The sequence below is a fragment of the Gobius niger genome (assembly GCF_951799975.1).
Source record: "Gobius niger genome assembly, chromosome: 16".
In the NCBI taxonomy this organism is placed as follows: Eukaryota; Metazoa; Chordata; class Actinopteri; order Gobiiformes; family Gobiidae; genus Gobius; species Gobius niger.
Genome location: NC_136867.1, coordinates 8,493,170 through 8,511,601, shown reverse-complemented (window position 1 = coordinate 8,511,601; position 18,432 = coordinate 8,493,170). Strand labels below are relative to the sequence as shown.

At 42.8% G+C, this 18,432-nt stretch overlaps 1 long non-coding RNA gene across 5 annotated transcripts in view; it reads right to left on the bottom strand.

Annotated features, from left to right (window-relative positions):
• Positions 1–2,233: 2,233 nt before the first annotated feature.
• The window catches only part of LOC306976410, a 48,438-nt gene continuing 32,239 nt past the window's right edge, over positions 2,234–18,432 (bottom strand). For 3 of the 5 annotated variants that reach the window (XR_013793766.1, XR_013793767.1, XR_013793769.1), the window contains 2 exons: positions 16,232–16,487; positions 2,234–2,713 (listed from right to left, as the gene is read on the bottom strand). This is a non-coding gene — a long non-coding RNA (uncharacterized lncRNA). Of the gene's footprint in view, positions 2,714–4,562; positions 4,715–16,231; positions 16,488–18,432 lie in introns of all 5 variants that reach the window. The other 2 variants (XR_013793768.1, XR_013793770.1) reach the window with 2 other exon arrangements.

The window sequence follows — 18,432 nt, the reverse complement described above, 5'->3', positions numbered from 1 at the left end:
TGGATAGCTTGTAAAAATTATTTTGTTAGGCTCTGATGCAAACAGTGGGCCCATTCCAAACATTTGAAAACTATTTGTTTTTGCAGCGATTACTGTGTGCCGTGCAGGACGGGGCTGGGGGAGAGGAGCCGGGCCAAGCTTGATAACCGGAGTGTAGACGGCGGCGGCGGCGCAGCGTGGCCCTGGGGACTCCCCCCGCACACGGACACCAGAGGGAGGGGGCACTGCTTTTTGGGGTGGCTGTTTGAGCAGGTGGAGGGGATTAGTGATGCTGTCAACACTGGAGAGCAGGATAAGACTGTCCTCTCGTATGCGTCACTGTGAGCCGCACTTACACATACACATTTGGCAGGGGAGCGCCGGGGCAAAGGCAGCACGCTTTCAACCGGCGCTAAAAGTTTCCCCACACTAATCTGAACTGTGCAATACATTTCCAAACTTAAGTCTATAGCACTCCGGTCTGCTCCTTCCACTACCAGGCCTTTGCCATTCAGCACATGTGCCTGCTCCGTGTTTGTCCGCTCCCGCTTCACACCCGGCTGCGTCCTGCCGTCCTCCCATAATGCCTTGCTCTGTGCGTGTGAGTGCAGCGGTCCTCCAGCCTGCCTCTGCCTCCTGGAGCGCTGACAATAAAGCATTACAGCAGTCAATCCATGTCAACAACAGCTTTGGTTAATGCCTGCTAAACACGCTTTCGACTAAGTCTTCACCTAATGATGCAGAATGATGTGCTCTTTAGCGCGCCGCCGGCTTGGATCCATTTGCGCTCTCGATTCCCCCCCCCCCCGCCGCCGTTGAAGAGGCGGCTCAGGTGTGGCTCGCTGGGACGACAACGAGGAGACTGAGGTGAGCCAGGTAACTGAGACTATACACACACAGCACAGTTCACTGAGCAGGGTATTTAAACGTGTAGCAGACAGTACTCAAGCTTTTGATATGCAAATAATTGTAGTGTAATTGAAATGATTTGAATGAAAAACAGGTTAAAAAAGTAGCTCTAAACTTGTATCACTTTATGATTCACCTTTATTCCTAAGCCGCAACCCAGATAAAATGTAAATATAGTGAAATTTATGATAACTCTAAAAAAAACATGAAAAGTGCTGTTGATCAAAAGCTATAAAAAAAACTCTAAGGACTCTCCAGTTGAGAACCACAGCTTTAGATAAAACTCCCAGAAAATAGAACTCTTAATGTGTTTTAATCATGTCCCATGAGAGTCACCCTTTACAGGAGAGACCTCTATACGTAAGTGTGTCGTAATGCAGTGGTTCTCAACTGGTGGGTCGCCGTACCATTTTCAGTTGGTTGTGAGCCTTTCTTTAAACATTCATCCACTAAGACAATGGAAACTCTACCTGAGTCTGTGTGTTTAATGGGTTAGAGTAGGTTTCCTTTCTGATCTGTGTCGCTGCTTGTCATCCGAGGGTATTGGCGAGCCGTTGCGCCGCACCAGTTGAGCCACTGGTGTCATGTACAGTATACCTAGGATTGCAAGTCTGAAATTTTCCATGGGAATTAATAGGAATATATGGGAATTAATAGAAATAAAAGGGGAATTAATTAACGCAGCTGAAAGTTTCTTCTATACAAACATATACGGCAGCATAAATATTTTAATTATTAGTAATAGATTTCAAAATGTTTAACAGGAGATTAAAAGTATCTCAGAAAATTGTAGCACCCACGTAGGCAAAATACTACCAATAATATTATGTACCGTCGAAGCAGGGCTTTTGGAAATGGAATTGGCTCCTTCATCATGTATGTTCTCAAACTGTGCTATATTATTATTATTTTAAGAGTCAGTCAGTCCATAGAGATGGTTCTACAATTTTTTTGGTCAGCGTCTGACATTATCTGAGTGAGTGAAAGGTGAATTAACCAACCACAGTCAAGTGTGTCTCCCAGCCCTCATAGATGATATAAGTTCAGAATCACGTTGTGTGTGGTTTAATAATAATACTAATAATCATAATGGATTTTTTTGTACTGCGCTTTACATATGAAACAACACATCCCAAATTGCTACCGGTAAAAGCAGAATAAAATACAAGAATAAACATTGACATGATGAGATGGAGTTTCACTCTTCTTTTATGGGTCCAGGTGTGACATTACTAAAAAGTTATGTTTTATGGTTCAAAAACATAATTAATGGGTAACTAATTGTTTATTCAATGAAAAATGAAAACAAGTTTATTAATGTGAAATGTTCCGGAATATTTGCACCCTTTTATATATCCATCGGCTTCATGTTATCAATAACTTCTGCTAAACTGTGATTCTGTCCTGCAGTGGGCTTTCTTCCAGGAGCTCTCAGGTGCTGCAGATGTTGCCCTGGCTCTGACCCGGTGCCCAGAAGAGGATGCTCTGTCCAAGGTGACAGGTGACGGGGCCACCTTCAGAGCGGTAGGAGCTGTTCAGGATGCGAGCGCTGCCAGCTCACCTCCTCAGCCCCTGCGCCCGAGCACACTGTCTACCGCCTCCCTTTAAGAGCGCGAGTGGAACAGGGCGCTCTTGTTTGTGCCTCTCTGCGTCGTGCCATGTCGCCTTTAGAAGCTGTATTAATTGCGAGGCGTGGAGGAGCATTTCCAGCGCTCGGTTCTGGCGCCGTGCCTGTGCCCCACTCTCTCTCCCTCTCTCTTGGCTGGTCGGACTGGTTCAGAGCGCCACAGGAACAGACTGGCACTCTAGCTGAGGGCTCCGGGGTCTGCAACAACACCAAACGTGTCTGTGAGGCTCATATGCGCGCCACTCCACATTTGCCACACATTCATTCGACTAAACATGTCCAATTCTAATGCTTTTCAAGGAAGATGGTTGGAGCTAAGAAAAGGTAAACAATCTGTGCTTATATAGATTCAGTCTTGTGCTTATTCTAATGAGGTTTTGTGGGAGATTTGTCAGGCTGCGTGTATTTTTAAAGGACAATGTGCCATTAGATTGCAGGGTACCCACAATTTTGAGAATTGAGGTCAAAATTTCAGTGATTTCTATTAGCAAATCCCAAAGATTGCAATAAAAGAAATCCTCCTAAGGATTCTTTGTGTACCAAAACAGCTAGCCCTATAGTTCAGACCTTTACAAACATTTTCAGATATGCATATTATTCTTGTATTTGTTGAATCAGTTCATATTTCAGTCTTCTCTCAAATATCAAAGCTCCTGGACATGGTGAGAATGTGCATCCAAATCATGCAGCCTTTTTAATATACTGATTTACGACTTGGCAACAAACTGAGTGGAAAGACAAGCCACTTTAAATATCTTTAAAAAAAATAAACATCATTCCATAACAGTGCAAATAAATACATAAAATACAAAAGTGACTAAAAAAAGCTATTTAGATACGCCATAAGAGTTACATTCGTTACATGAAAGCATGTAAAGAGTATTTTCTTGCATGTTTGAAAACTACCCAACATGTCAGTGACGTCCTTCAGCTCCAGCCTCTCCACATGTACGTGTCATTAGGCGGCGCACACGCATGTCACGTACAGTATGGTGACGAATGTGGCACATGCAAAGCCAGTCCAAATGCACATCAAACGGCCTACACGGGAGTCCATGTTCACATCACAGGCACTTTAAAGAACTAATTGATTCAGATGGAGAGAGGGGGCTCTCGGGGCAAACCCACATCTGTCGAAGCTGTACGGCCCGTGGCCCCGCGCGCCCACTGATGTCGAACCGGGCGTGTGCGTGCATGTGTTGCCAGAGACACAACGAGGTCTCTCCCCTCCACTCCAGATGAAACAGTGCATCACCAAAGCATGTGCGTTTGTCTAATCAAGCTTTCGCCTCGGGCCACGCTCCATGTAAATGAACGGGCCTCGTGTGCCAGCATCTATTTCTGTGCGCGCTTCTGTGGCACGGGGTTTTGGGACGCCGCGCGGCAGTGTCGGAGCGCGCCAGAAGGGGGCACTGGCGCTCCAAGTGTCGCGCGCGTTCCTCTGAGCGCCTCACAATGGGGAAGTGCCGGAGGGGGAAATGTTGCTTTTTTAGGTCTGTGAGCCCATATCCCTTAATCCTTGGCTATGATTGACAATCATGATTTAGGGTATATGGTGTCCCATTCTAATCCACGAGCCATGATTTCATTTGCATACCTTCCGTACGTGGCCTCGTTTTGGAGGAACGCTGCCTTTGTAAGTGATACAGAAAGAGAGAGGAGGCTCAGGGAGTGAGTGCAGCGGAGAATAATCAGGAGCCACAGAATGGAGGGGAATGTTTGTGCTTTTTTTTTTCTTCTTCTTTCTTTTTCTCTTTTTGCCAGGAGGAAGATGATAGCCGTCTTGGTGCCTAACTGAGCCCTGCAAATACGCCTTTCCACTGCACCACTTTTTTTTTCTTCTTTTTCCTCAGCACTCACAATGCCACAAACAGAGAAACGCGCAGATGTACGGGAGATGCAGGATACGCGCGCAATGACGCCCCGCTCCCTCACACGACGCGCGGCTAAATTGCTATTTGCTCATTTTTATAACCAAGTCGGGCTTAATTATAATCATGGGAGTTTGGGAGTTGCCGTATAATCTCTAGAAGGCATTAAGAATTACCCAGAGCACAGCACAGCAGAAAGAAACAAATAGAAATACGTGGCATTATTTCTCTCTCTCTCCCTCTCTCGCCCCGCAGTCAGAAGGCCCTGGAGAGGCGGCATCAGTGCGCGGCGGGCCCCGGAGGAGAGAGCGCTCATCCGGGCTGTTATCTGCGAGGAGGAGGGGGGGGTCAGAGAGGTCAGAGATGTGCACAAGGTTAACATACTCACATAGACAGGTCAATTCACTTAGGTCTGTTTGTTCTGTGTCACCGCTACAGCCTCTGTCACGTTTTTATTGACCGCAGGAGATGGAAAAATGCGATAAAGAATATCAGTTTAAATGACGCGGCTCTGGAAAAATACACAGTTCATATTTTTTGTTTACAATCATCATTTTTTTTTCGTTAATAAAAGCTGTGCTCATTCTTCAAACGCTTTAGCCCATATGCCGGTGGTTCCCAAACAGGGGCACGAGGCCAAAATACAAACAAAACATTCAATCAAATGAATGAATAAAAAATGCATTTGCCAAAATTGGATTTAGCCATTACTATTTGTTATTTTTTGGCTGTATGTTAAACGTTACAATAGAGAGTTATTATTATTTGTGCATGGGATCTTTGAATCGATAATAGAGTATTTTTGTAGTGGCTTAACAAAATTGGAGCATGACTTCATCTATTTAAACGTGTGTAAAAACATCAGTAATTTTACAAAAAAACACTTTAAAATGTTACAAATGATCTACGTTACCTCACCAACGAATATTTTCTGTTTTGCGTTAAATGGACGCTGCCAGCCAGGGCCGGCCCTGCCTATAAGCAAACCAAGTACAGCTGCTTAGGGCCCCCTGAACCGGCAAGGGGGCCCCCCAAGAGCACCACTATTTCCACTGCAAATAACATTTAAAAATTGTGTTTCAAACTGCAGTACACGTCTCGATTATTTACAGCGAGCAACACAATAACAGTTTGCAATAACATTAGGATTACGCACCAAAAACAAGATTTTTTTTCTTCTGTCGGCCTGAAAACGTTGACTGGGCCACGTTTAGGATCACCGGGATGTTTGTTTTAACTTTTACCACCGTTGGCGACAAACGACCCAAAATAAAAATCCGCTGAGTAGCTTTAAATCTGCCTTTATGGGAAGCCTCAGCAAAGCGTCTCCCCTTTGGCGTCCACTGCATTGATTTTGGGAGTTACCTGATGTTTTCACGCTCATGTGGCAGGTGCCCTCACTGACGCCACATGTTTTTTTTCATCGCTTTGGGAGTCCAGTGCGCACCTTTCAATCAGCATTCTCCTGTGGGCTGTGGTTTGGGACTGTCTCCCCCCGAGGACATGTCCTTGTCCCCCCTCTCTCCTCCTCCTCCTCCTCCGGCTCTGTTTACAGCCCTGTCCTAATTGATTCCCCTCTTTATTATTATCTCTCCACCTCCTTCATTTTGTTATTAAGCGAGGCGAGGGGAAGCTCTCTGCCGTCCCGTTTGGAGAAATTATACTCTTGTACTTGATCCAGCTAACAGGATTTTCTTAAATTACTTTATAAACGACCATCTTTTAAGTTTCTTATTTCTGGGCCTACCATTCATTAGCAGGTCTGCCTCCAGGCCCGCTCACATCAATTTCCTGGGTTAGAGTCACAAAGTTATGGGCGGCTCATTCAGCGCGGCGCTCTCTGTGTTTTTTTTTCTTCTTTTTTTGGTAAAGTGGGGGTACGCGTGGGGGAGTAGAGGGCCAATTATTAATTTATGAAGTATTAGAAAAATAAAGAGATTGAATTAAAAGTATTGGTGGCGTGTTATCCTATCCAGCGTGGCTATGGCCTAAGGGACTTTCTGTGGTGGAGGACATTATGCTAATGCTCTCTCTCCTCTCGCCTGCGCTGATTCTCCTCGCTCCTATCTCTGTTCTTTTATCTGCATCAGTCGAGTCAGACATCAAGAGCGCCTCCTGACACTGAGGAAAGCAGAGCACAGGTCAAGTACAGGGGGACAGCCCGGTATCAAAGGGGTGTGGATGTTATTGCAGCAATCAGGAATAAAAGCTATAGCTGCGTGAGGATTATGTCGCAGTATAGTAGAATCGCACTAATGTCTATGCAAACATAATGCTGTCTTATATCTTTTGAAAGCATGCTCTCCTGTGCAGGTGTTCGGGGTTTCCCAGCCATTAAAACATGTGCAGTGGGGTCCCATCTAAAATCTCACTTGGATTTCCCTGTCTGAATTAAGGTAAATTGCTCTTTTTTCTTACTTTTGTTTCTTTTGTTTTTTTTTATGACTAAAGTGGGAAAAGAGCTGGGAGAGAAATTCAGCAAATTGTCGATACCGGGAGAGGGCCTTCCCAATAGTGTTGTTGGAATTACTTCACAAAAGTTATCCAACTACTGACTACTCCTTCTAAAAGTACTCTAGCTACTTCTTTGACTACTTTGTTTCAAAAATAATCTGATAACTGATTACTTTAGTTTTAAAAAAGATTCACGCCAGGTCATTTAGGTCTGCTCCACTTGTATATAACTACCTTTAAAAATTCTGAAATCTCAACCAGAAAATGTTTCTGTGTGTCCGTTTTGGGCCCTTAACTACATGTAGACATCAAACAATGTCCAAATATCAGACAGTTCAAGTATCGTATAAAGAAAGGATATACTGTGTATCTGATGAAAGTATATGACTCCATATGACTTCAGCTGACATGTTGTAAACCAGATGTGAATTCGTAGGAAGCATTGACATCCCTGAAGTTGGATTTAGTGTGTAGTGCTCAATCATCAAAAGGAAGCCTAATAAGTAAAAGTAACAGGATACTAGTTAAAGTACATAAAGGGGGGTGGCATTAAATAACTCCCCCCACTCCTTTTCAGACAGGCTTAATCAAAATGTGCAAAATGTATTGTGTGTCTTAAGTTGTAAATGTCTCACTCGTGGCAGGTTCTATGCATTTATTCATAATGTCAGACTTTGTAGTTTTCAGTTGTTCTTTAAGTTTTTTATGAGAAATAAGACAATATTACAAAGAGTATTCGATAGTTACTTGATAAAGTACAAAAAACTAACTAAAACATAAATGAATGGATGAGTATTTGCACCAAGTAGCAAGTGAGTATATGAGTATTGTATATTTGACACTTGTATTTGTCTTGATATTAGGGCTGAAACGACTAATCGATTATTGAAATAGTCGACAACTATTTTGGTAATCGATTAATCATTTTCTGGTTCACACAGACTAAAATGGAGCAAAAATGACATACAAAATGTAGTATTTTTGATGAAAACCTACTTTGATTTTATATTTAGGGTCTGTCGTGTTTTGTACATTGTAAATTTCATTAATAGAGCCTTCAAAAAACATGTCCCTTTAGTTTACTCCATCAACACATCCTCAAACAGCGCCACTTAAGCTATAATGTGATAAAAAAATTGAAAAAATAAAATTTTCCTACACCATTCACAGCCAAGCGATTTATCGATTAATAGTAAAAATAATCGATAGATTAATCGATTACAAAATAATCGTTAGTTGCAGCCCTACTTGATATTTTGACTATGTGGTGACCTGGCATAGCTTAAACTTACTTTGTTTCTTATTTAATTATTTCCTTGGGAGTGGTGGTTTCATAAACCTATTGGCTTCTACCTCTCCCATGCACATGCTGCTGTATACATCTGAATGGATGCTTTTTTTAATGTTCTTTCTTTTTCCTTTAATGGCTACTCTGAAGTGCTTAATAAAAGTAGTTAATAATCTAATCACCAGTTTTGCAATTGTAATCCCATCACCTAAAAAAGTAATTTATTTACTGGCAACACTGCTTACCAAGTACAGTCTATCATGGAAATGGGACATTGTAACAGTGTAGAGTCGTTTGCAGCAGGTGTTTTTTCTTCTTCTTGTGGATAAGGAAATGGACCTGGAAAGTGGTACCGGCCACATTTAACATAAACAGCACAGTAGTAACATGGTAATAGGATTGAAAAAGCATGGGATAATGTCTCCATATTATAACCAAGTAAACATATGCATGTGTTTGATAATGTGCAGTCTCTATACTGAGCGAGAACTATGATTATTGTCATGGAAGTGCGATGGAAATCCTTTACCTCAGTGTGAGCATCTCCTGACTCTGACGCAGCCCTTTAAGGCAGTCGCTAATGACCAGTTAAACACTCTCATTACCACTGATCCATACAGTTGCCTCGCTGACGTGCCACACTCGGTCAACAAGACGCGATGAAGTAGTCCTACAGCGGGGAAGGATGGAAGAAGAGGCGGCCCGTCAGTCAGTCCCCCCCCCCCCCCTGCGCTCTAGAGTTACAACAGACAGGTCCTGTGTTCGCAAATATTAGCTCGCTGTCTCACACTCATTGCATATTCAGGGGACAGATGTTTCCGGGGCCCGGGATGGCGCGGCAGAGTCGCCTTGTCGACGGCCTCAGAGGAGCAAGTAATTGGCCCCATGACGGTTCCGGCGTAGACACATTCATCCCCCTGCACACTCGCGCACACACAGCCTCTCCTCTCTCATCTGATAAAGGTAAACGTGTAGCAAATTTGTCGTTTGATGAAGGAGGATATCGTCAAACAGAGCTGACACGATGAGCCTGTGATCTGCCTGTGCACCAGTCAGCGGGGGCCCCCCAACATCTCAGCCCCCTCTCCTCTCCTCTGCACCTTTCTCCCCTGCTCTTGGCTCTACTAGGCTCTTAGTAATTGCTTTACCTACCAACCATATCTCGCTGCTTCTCTTCTTTCTTTTCTACCCCCCACCCAAAAAAAAAAGTACCCCAGTCGGTCACTTATCTCCAGACTCCATACCTGCGCGTAGCCCGGATATTCACCTACAGCCCCCCCCCCAAAAGGAAGAAGCATTCCCATTCGCTATATTGACAAGGCAGCCACACATATGAGCGCTGTGATAAAGCCGCCACACGTTCAAGTGGAATAATACGAGGATTTAGGAGCAGGTCAGATCAGATGACGCTAAAAGTGTATTTTTTTTTCTAAAAGGGAAATTGGAAATTGGCCTCTTTGCCAAAGTCTTTCTCGGTGCTTCGGTGGTGATAATATGTGAAGCCAATCCATAGCAAGCTGCCGTGCCAGTGGTTCAAACTTTTCAAATCACCTCATGAAATATTCATCCTTCCAAGTAGCATCAACCCTGGATCAAGATCGAATCAGGATGAAAACAGGTCTAAAATAATGCGAGAGTGGACTAAATAATGTCTTCCTTGGATGTAAATCATTTCTAAACCAGAAAAAAAACCACATAACTTATATGCATTTCTAAGGCATGACTGAAATTCAAACTCAAATGAATGAATAAAGTGATTGATTGCAGATGATTCTGAGCCCCACCTCGAGATTGTAAATTAAGACTGGACTAAGTCAGCGCGGGCTAACTGAAGCGCCTTCTAGCTGTGTGGCTGGGTTTTATTATTGTTATTTAGAATGGAGCAAATGCTATTTCAAGCAAAAAAGCAAAAAAGTTTCATTGGAAAGTCCATAAGAGCCAGGAACTTCCAGAGCCTGCCCCCATTTCCCCGCGGCTTCAGGAAGGAATTGGCCACAATTAGTTTTTTCTTATTTACAGTCTATGGCCTCACCTGAAGAAGCCCAAGTAACAAGTGAAGCCCTAGTGGTTTTAGTAATCGCACATTTACTGAAGTACAAATTGAAAAATGCATTTCTTTGTAGTTGTATTGTTACACACACCGTACGTTTACTTCTTGAGTGATGTCATTTTGAAGTATCAATACTAGCGTAAAACACTGGGTTATTTCTGTATCTTATAAATGATTTATTTTATTCAAAAACATGATCCATAACTTGCTCTTTGCAAATATCAGTATTTTCACGCGATCTGTCCTATTACATCAAGTACTTTTTAATTGAAGTAATTACTTTGGCTTCTCTTCCCTCCTCGCATAGGGTCTTCATGTAACATAATGCACAGAAGTTTGCCGTATTGAACAGCCTATAGTGCACTTGTCCCTGTGGTGTGGGAGGGGGTAATGGTCCTGCCTCTACCCCAGTCTTGTGACTCTAATCCTGGGACTGCTGCTCCACTAACTCAATGGCCCTCTGTCCATCAGTCCTACAATATTAACCCTTTAGCTCTGACTATCGAACTAACCCAGTCACTTTTAACTGTACCATAAAGCTCTAGAGAGGGGGCGCGGCTTTATCAAATGGAAGCTCCTTCACTGGGACACCTGAGTGATTAAAGACGGTTCAGAGAAGATTCGGGTCACTGTCAAGCTCCAATTATACTAACACAACTAACTGACTATCTTTTCCCCCTTCTCTTTAGTCAAACTCAGGGGGGACGACAAACAAAACATGCTTAATAGCACTGCACGATTTATCTGACTGAATCTTCTCAAACAGTATTGCCATTGCATTCAGATTTGCCTTTTATGTTTTAATATTAAGTTTTAGTTTAAACATGCCCAGAAGTATGAATATTTGAGAGAAGGTGCCTCTAGTCTAAGTCTAAACTGGGTTAGCAGGTTCTATAAGACATATTCTGTTGTTTGCAAAGGATATTGCAGTGCCTAAATACTGCCTCACTCAAATTGAAATTTGATTATACAGGCCTAATAAGTAACAATGATAACAACAACAGACATTCACGTTGATCATTTACTTTGTTCCAAATCCTTACCAATAGAAAAACATTGTTGTTACACAATAATATCGCTCAAATTCAATTCCTTTTACTGTAGTGTAATTGAACTCCCTTTAACCAACAGTGGTGCTATAAAAACACAAATGTATTTTCAGTTTGCAGTGATGCCTGAAGCCTCACTTTAACCATTTGCACACACAGTGTGTTTATTAAAGCAGTGCTCCCTGGAACGCCATTAGGAGACGCACTGGTGCCTGAGAGGCCTGTGCGGTGTGGGGCGGGGCCGTGGGGGGTGCGAGGAGAGCTGAACTTTGTTAATGGAGTGTTTCTCGGTGCAAGTCACTCGGCTTTGAAAGCCAAGCCCCCCGGGTGAGGACTCGGAAGCACGCGCATCAGACATGCACAATCAGTTCCACTCTTTAAATCTGCCTCAGAATCATATCTATTTGAGCAGCCTTTTCCTTAATTTATTTCTCTATCAGTTAGTGGGTTGTGATCTGGCGAGGCGCTGGGGGAATGGGAGTTTCAATAGTGAAACGGAGAAGGTTCCTCTCCTTTCAGAGCGTTTTGTGCTGCCTGCTCATTTGCACACACACTGGCGCGCTCACTATCTCTCCCCCTGTGCCCTCGCCATCCATTTAGGCAGTGCCTCTGACTAATTTGCCCATCACGCTGGCTGTCTGCTCCTTTACGGTTGGAGATGTTTTGACGTGCCTCTCTGGCGGCTCGCTCCCTCCACTGGCACTGTCTCACTATGATTAAGAATATTCTGATAATAAGCAGATGCCAGGAGTCGCCGCGCGGATGTGGCGGTGGCACACTTGTGTTGCTGTGCATTTAGTGCGGGGAATATTTGGAGCGAGCCATGCATGCACAGCGTTTTCACTCAAAGGAAATGTAATTCAGAGTGAGGAAGATTCTGCAGGGCTTTATAGAGCACATGAAAGAGCTGCATGCCCCCACAATATTCACTCATATTAAACTCGCATCAGCCGCCATTCAATTCATATCCCTCATCAATTCCACGCATTATACCTGAAGACTGCACGCTCTGCTCACTGCGGAGGTCGCCCCGCTGGACTCTACCCACAATCCCTTTGGAAAATAGTGCCCCGGCCACCGCCGCAGCAGCAGTAAGCAACCCCCGCACCCCCTCACCCCCACCCACTGAACTCAACCAAGTGATTAGTTGGGGATTAAAATATTTGCTGGGCAAATATCTGCTGTGGCTGTCTGACACAACATCATAGTTCAAAGACAGGAGCTTAACAGAGTTTTCTCTCCTTTGACACACCATGAGACATCCTCGGACCACACCCAGCACACGCCTCATGTCTACAGCCGTGTGGATGTGAGACAGCAGCCTCCACGGAGCTCATGATGACCTCTACATAAAATGCAAAGAGAGTAAACAACTTCATGGCTCTCAGACAGCAGCCACTTCTGCCGAGACCTAAGCTCTGCATCAAGTGAGCTCTTAGTTAAGGGGTAAATGCTCTTCACTAACCCACAAATCCCTTTTTAACAAATTTGCTTTCAAAACCCACAATATTGGAGTTCGGTGGCTGCAAATCCATGTGACCTCATGAAAATGTCCTTAAATAATTAAGGATTACTTTTACAAATTGTCCAACAAACTGACCAAACCGGCATAAAACAAAGCCAAGGCTCAAAGGAAGTAGTCAGTATATTGCCCTGGCTAAAAACACATCTAAAAAACACACATACACTTTATGCAGCAATACAATCCCTCTCCACACTTTTAGCCACTGCTCCCTTGTTTTAATACATTTATCAAACCAATGCTAAAAACATCATTACCCTGACTCTAGACTTTACGGTAGTATGAAAGTATTGTTATCACTATATCAGTCTGTCTCGGTTCCTTTAATGGCTTTTCTTTGGGACTAAAATTAATTTAACTTGCAAGAAAAGATTGTTTAGCTCCTGCTGCTTTATTCTTTATAAACACCACTAAAGGAAAACATTTTTTTTTCCACAAATTTCCACATTAAGTGCTGAGTGTGTGGAAGATGTGGACCTGTTGCCAAGTCCATTATTAGGCTCCCAGCTGAACAACATGTGTCCTGCCGTCCAACATCACTGAGCGATTGAAAGAGCTATAATAACCTCCAGCGCTACACGCCGGAGCACCCTTTTCTGCTCACTCTTTATTACAAGCTTCAAAGCTTGACATTTTGTTGAACTAATTAAGGAGGGGAAGGTTTTTGTCGGGGTCGGACAAAAGTGGGGCAGACGAGAGGCTGCTGGAGAGGTGAGCGGTACATGCACGGAGGGCATGCCATGGGGGAGTTCATTTAGGGCTCTCCTGAGGGACTTATTGATACAGCCATCCATCACTGTCTGCAGCCCCATAGCAAACATGGTGTTCTGTGTCGGCGTGTCAGGAGCACACTGTCTGCAGGCTGACAACCTCCTTATGATGCCTGTGTAAAAACATGTCTGCAAACTAATTAAAAGCTCATCTACAAACAAAATGCTTGGTGGGGATACTTAGCTTCCAAATTAGATGAATTCACTTTAGAATTTCTGGGGCAGACTGCTTGTAGAGTGGCTACCAATATGCATATAAGCAATGTGGGCAGTGTACATTTGGATTTTTTCCAAAAATGTTATTTAGGGCTTTTCAAGATTTAGACAAGTGTGTTTTTACTTGACAAAAAGTCACATAGTAACTGAAATTCTGTAGACGGTGGATAGTTGTTTTCTCTCCTCACTCCTCAATTGTGCTAAATGTATAAAAGATAGACAGTACATGACCAAAAGAGTTCCTTTATGGAATTTAACTGGAAAATAACAGTGGGCCTAAAACTGATCCTTGTGGCACCCCTTTCATTACAGAAATGCAGCAGGAAGTAAGACCAGCAATGTTTATATCCTCCATTGATGCAAGAAACCAAGATTGGAAACATTACTTAATTCCTACTCACTGTCTTCTATGGCGTGCATTTAAATGTAGTTATATTTTCAGTGTTAAAACTTGTGATATTACCATAGCACATGAATATTTTTTGGAACCCACTGTATGTGACACACCATGAACCCAAAGTCCAAACATGAACTCCACTTTCCCTCTTCGCTACTTTGGCTCAGCACACAGCTTTGATGTACTGATTGTTTCCCTGTATTGGTGGCGAGGGGGGAGGAAGGGGGAGATTGTTTGAATCCTCCATCCAAAGTGAACACACGAGAGAAATATCACCAAATTAGACGTGTCTCTAATCCCTGGGGAAGATGAATTAGCCCGCAATGAATCACAGCGCAAATGAGTAGGTGTTTTTGAGGAAAGAGAGGCACTGATATAAACACACTGAAGCTGGTAAACAACAATCCACAATAAAAATACAAAAAAAAAAAAAAAACGGCGGCGAAAAGCGAGGCTGCCAGAGGAAGATGCCAAGGAGATGTGCAAAATGACATTCACTCGGGCGAACAATGCCGCGCACCATTGTAACAGGGGACTTTTGTGCCTCGTACCTTTTGGCTTCATGTGTATAAGAGATGACTCATATTTGGTCCGCGGATTCTTGGCATGGCTTTGTCACTACATCTAATATGTGCATAAACGGGCCATTGTGTTTCCCCCTATCTGAAGATACGAAGAACAATGCTGCTATTTTAGAATCCCAACAAGGTGGGAGCTTTATTGCTTCACAATAAAAGGATCTCTGCATACATTTTTCATTTAATACAGTCAAGTATATCAGTTTTGTAAATGTTCAAGTCGAAGTAGGAGTAGTAGAAGGAATTGGTGAAGTGGCCATAGTGGAAGTTGGAGTTCTATACAGACTACAACACACATGATCCTCAATACTCATGTGTCAAATGTAAAACAAATGCAGGTACTTATCACTGCAATGTCCCATGAGGCTTTTCCTAAAAGATTAATTCCAGCAGCTTTTCTAGAACATGGAAACCCATCCTGGACTACATTGTTTGCATGAGGGTAGGTCTTGAAATTAGACATGAAAAAGAAGAATGATGGTGTGTTGAGATTATGCTGTTGGAAAGTTGGGTAATTTTTAATGATGTTAGTTGTCCTGTGATCATCATCCCCAATAAATGTTGCAAATAAATAAACAAGATATCATAATACAGGGCAAATTTTATTGTACCAAAAATGGGTTGCTTTCAAAAATATCTATTTTAAATGACTGATGAAGGAAAATGCTCTATTTTACATTTGTATAATGTATTATGTGTGGGTCATGGCTTGTGATTTTATGGGTCCTGACACCATACCAGTAAAGAACCATGCACACTCTGAGCTAACCTGCCACCACCAGCAGCTTTCATATGGCATTAGTCACACTAAAGTAACTATGAACATCCTCAGATTTCACACAAATGAACCCTAACATGATAGAGGAGTGTGCTGTGGTGTGGTTGGTCCAGTGGACAGTTGCAGGACATTCAAAGACATTCTCACATCTGGTGCTCTGCTTAGTGTCTCCATGATGTTTCCTTCTTAATAAGGTCCTATATGACTCAACATCTTTATGACTTATTTAAGATTATACTGTAACGTTATGTCATTCTGTTGGCTTAGTAAGCATACTGTATATGTGAGCGAGATTTGAACTTAAGATTATGGGCTACACAAGTCTTCTTACCAAGTGCTCTACCGCTGAACTATGGTCACCTCAAACTGAGCTTTTATATGAACATCCATCAAGTTAACTAAAAATAGCTCATGACAGTTGTAGTCAGTGGGCTCATGTGGTGGAGGGGTTCATACCTTTAATGTACGTGCAGCAGTGCCGTTTCGCTCCGCTCGTTTAGCTCCATAGGTAGAGTGCCGGGCGCCCAACCGAGACTGGCAGATCGATCACAACCCTGACTTTTTATTTATTTATTTTTTGACTGGGCAACCACTGGGAAGAACATAAAGCCACACCTATGGTTGCACCTGTAAATAAATCTCAGGGTGCAGGAGATTCTTTTCTTTTAACTAAGGAACGTAAAAAACATTTCATACCAAGCCTTTTGTATCCAGAATCCTCAGAAAGATGGAAAGAATGTCACCTCTCTAAAGAGTGTCCTTCACAAGCTTCTGAAGGCGCTGAAACGTCTTTCTCATCTTCTGGAAAAGCATCTGTTGCCCATAATGTGGTTGAGCAAAGACAGGGCGTCTTGATGTACATCTCCATCCAACTGCAGGTCGACCTGGAGATGAGTCAGCAGGGCTGTCTGGTGGTTTTCCTCCAATGCCTTCCTTCCAATGGATTTCAGCTGCAATGTCATGTACCTTTTTCCACTCGCAGCATCGTCGAAGTGCTCCCTAAAGAAAGATGATGATATCCTGTATCATATTTCTAGTATTGAAATGGCACATTCCATTCCATTGTTTTCTTCGGCATCAGGATCGTTCAGGGAAGGAAACACGGTCACAGTCCCATGGGCATACAGTTGCCAGGTGACATGTATACATCATTAAAATACCTATCTATGACTCTGATACATACTCGTGGTGTTCAATCAGGTGATAGGCCAGTGTGTTAACCAATTGTCTTCATGTGTCTGTTTAGGTTTCAGCTACTTTTGCACTCATGTACTTTTTCGCCACCGTAGAGAGAACAAATATAACAAATAATCTGATAAAGAGCATCCATTTGCCACACACGTAATACCTATGAAGCCAAACAGAACTAATGACTGCTACATATATTATATTTCAAATAATGTGAGTGTGACCAACATGTGTGCAATGGGGCAACGACCTCTATCGCCGCTTGCGAAATATATTTGTTTCTGTTGCCATAAAAGTTCACTTAGAGATTTAGCTGTTGTTGTAATATTTTTTTCCAAGTTATTTGCTTACAAAACTTCGAGAAAAAATAATAAACTCTTTTCCTTTGAGACTTTTTTTTTTTTTTTTTTACTGACCAGAAACTCACTCAGTAACAAATTTTGGTTCTTCCACCTCTGCACAACACTTTCCCGTTTAACCTACTTTACTATATGACAGAAGGAAATAAATTAGATTTTGGGCAAACGTCAGTTATAGATGGACTCTTGTCATAACTGCTGCTGATCAAAGCGGTTCTTTCTGGTCTCCTCGTGTGTGTGGTGCGAGTGTGGTGGTGGTGTTGGTGATGGTGAGCTGGAGAAGTGGGGCTGAACTAATGCAGCGTTGGTCCTACAGGGTGGTCAGAGCCCCTCGGCCCACACGCACGATGGACTGAGGTGTTTAAATCTTCAATGGGAGAAATCTGCATGGCTCTCTTTTACTCTCCCCTTTTCGTTTCTATGCAAAAAGATCTATTTGCTCTTTTGAGGTTTTGCAGAGGAGAATAAAATGAGAAACGATGTATAATTCCTTTCATGTATCGCTTTGGGAGAGAGCTTGGCAAAAAATATCAGTACTACTTGGCTATCTATTTTGGCATTCATTTGTCTCTTTTTCTTAAGATTCTAATGCAGAGTATTCCAGTGGGGGGGAAAAAGCAAGTTAAATTTCCTGGTCTGTTGTTGACTATGTGGACTTTGCTCTCCATGTGTCTGTAGTTTCCTCCAGGTGTTCAAATTTCCCAAACCACTAAAAACAAATCATCTGGAGCCATACATCACACCCATGTAAAAGAGATAAAGTCATTGTGGCCACACGGTCTAAATAAAACTTAATAAAAACGGACAACTTATTAGTCATTGCTTTGATGTCATTCTAAGTATTTACCTATGGCATTTTACTCATGTCAATATTATTTAAAATTGACAATATTTTAAGTTCATTTTGAATATGAAACAAGTCAATAAAAGGTCACACGATTTATTATTTGGCTGTAGCGCCTTTAGCATTGATGACACCACATTCGCCGTGGCATTATTTCAAGAAGCTTCTGCGATGTCTGCGATGGTGCATTTATTTTTCTACCAAGATTTCGTATTGATGATGGGAGAGTGCGACCACTTCCCAAAGCCTTCTCCAGCACATCCCAAAGATTCTCCATGGGGTTGAGATCTGGATTCTGTGGCGGCCGATCCACCTCATGCTCCACTCTTTCACAGTGTGAGCCCCAATGTATCCTGGCATTGTCATCTTGGAATACGCCCGTGCCATCAGGGAAGAAGAAATCCATCCGTGGACTAACCTGGTCATTCAGGATGTCGAGGTTGTCCGCTGATCTCATCCTTTGGGCACATATTGCTATGTAGTTACATCCAAGTGGGGACTTTTTTTGCTCAGGTATATAGGACACTTTCAGCTTTAAGAACATGCTAGTCCT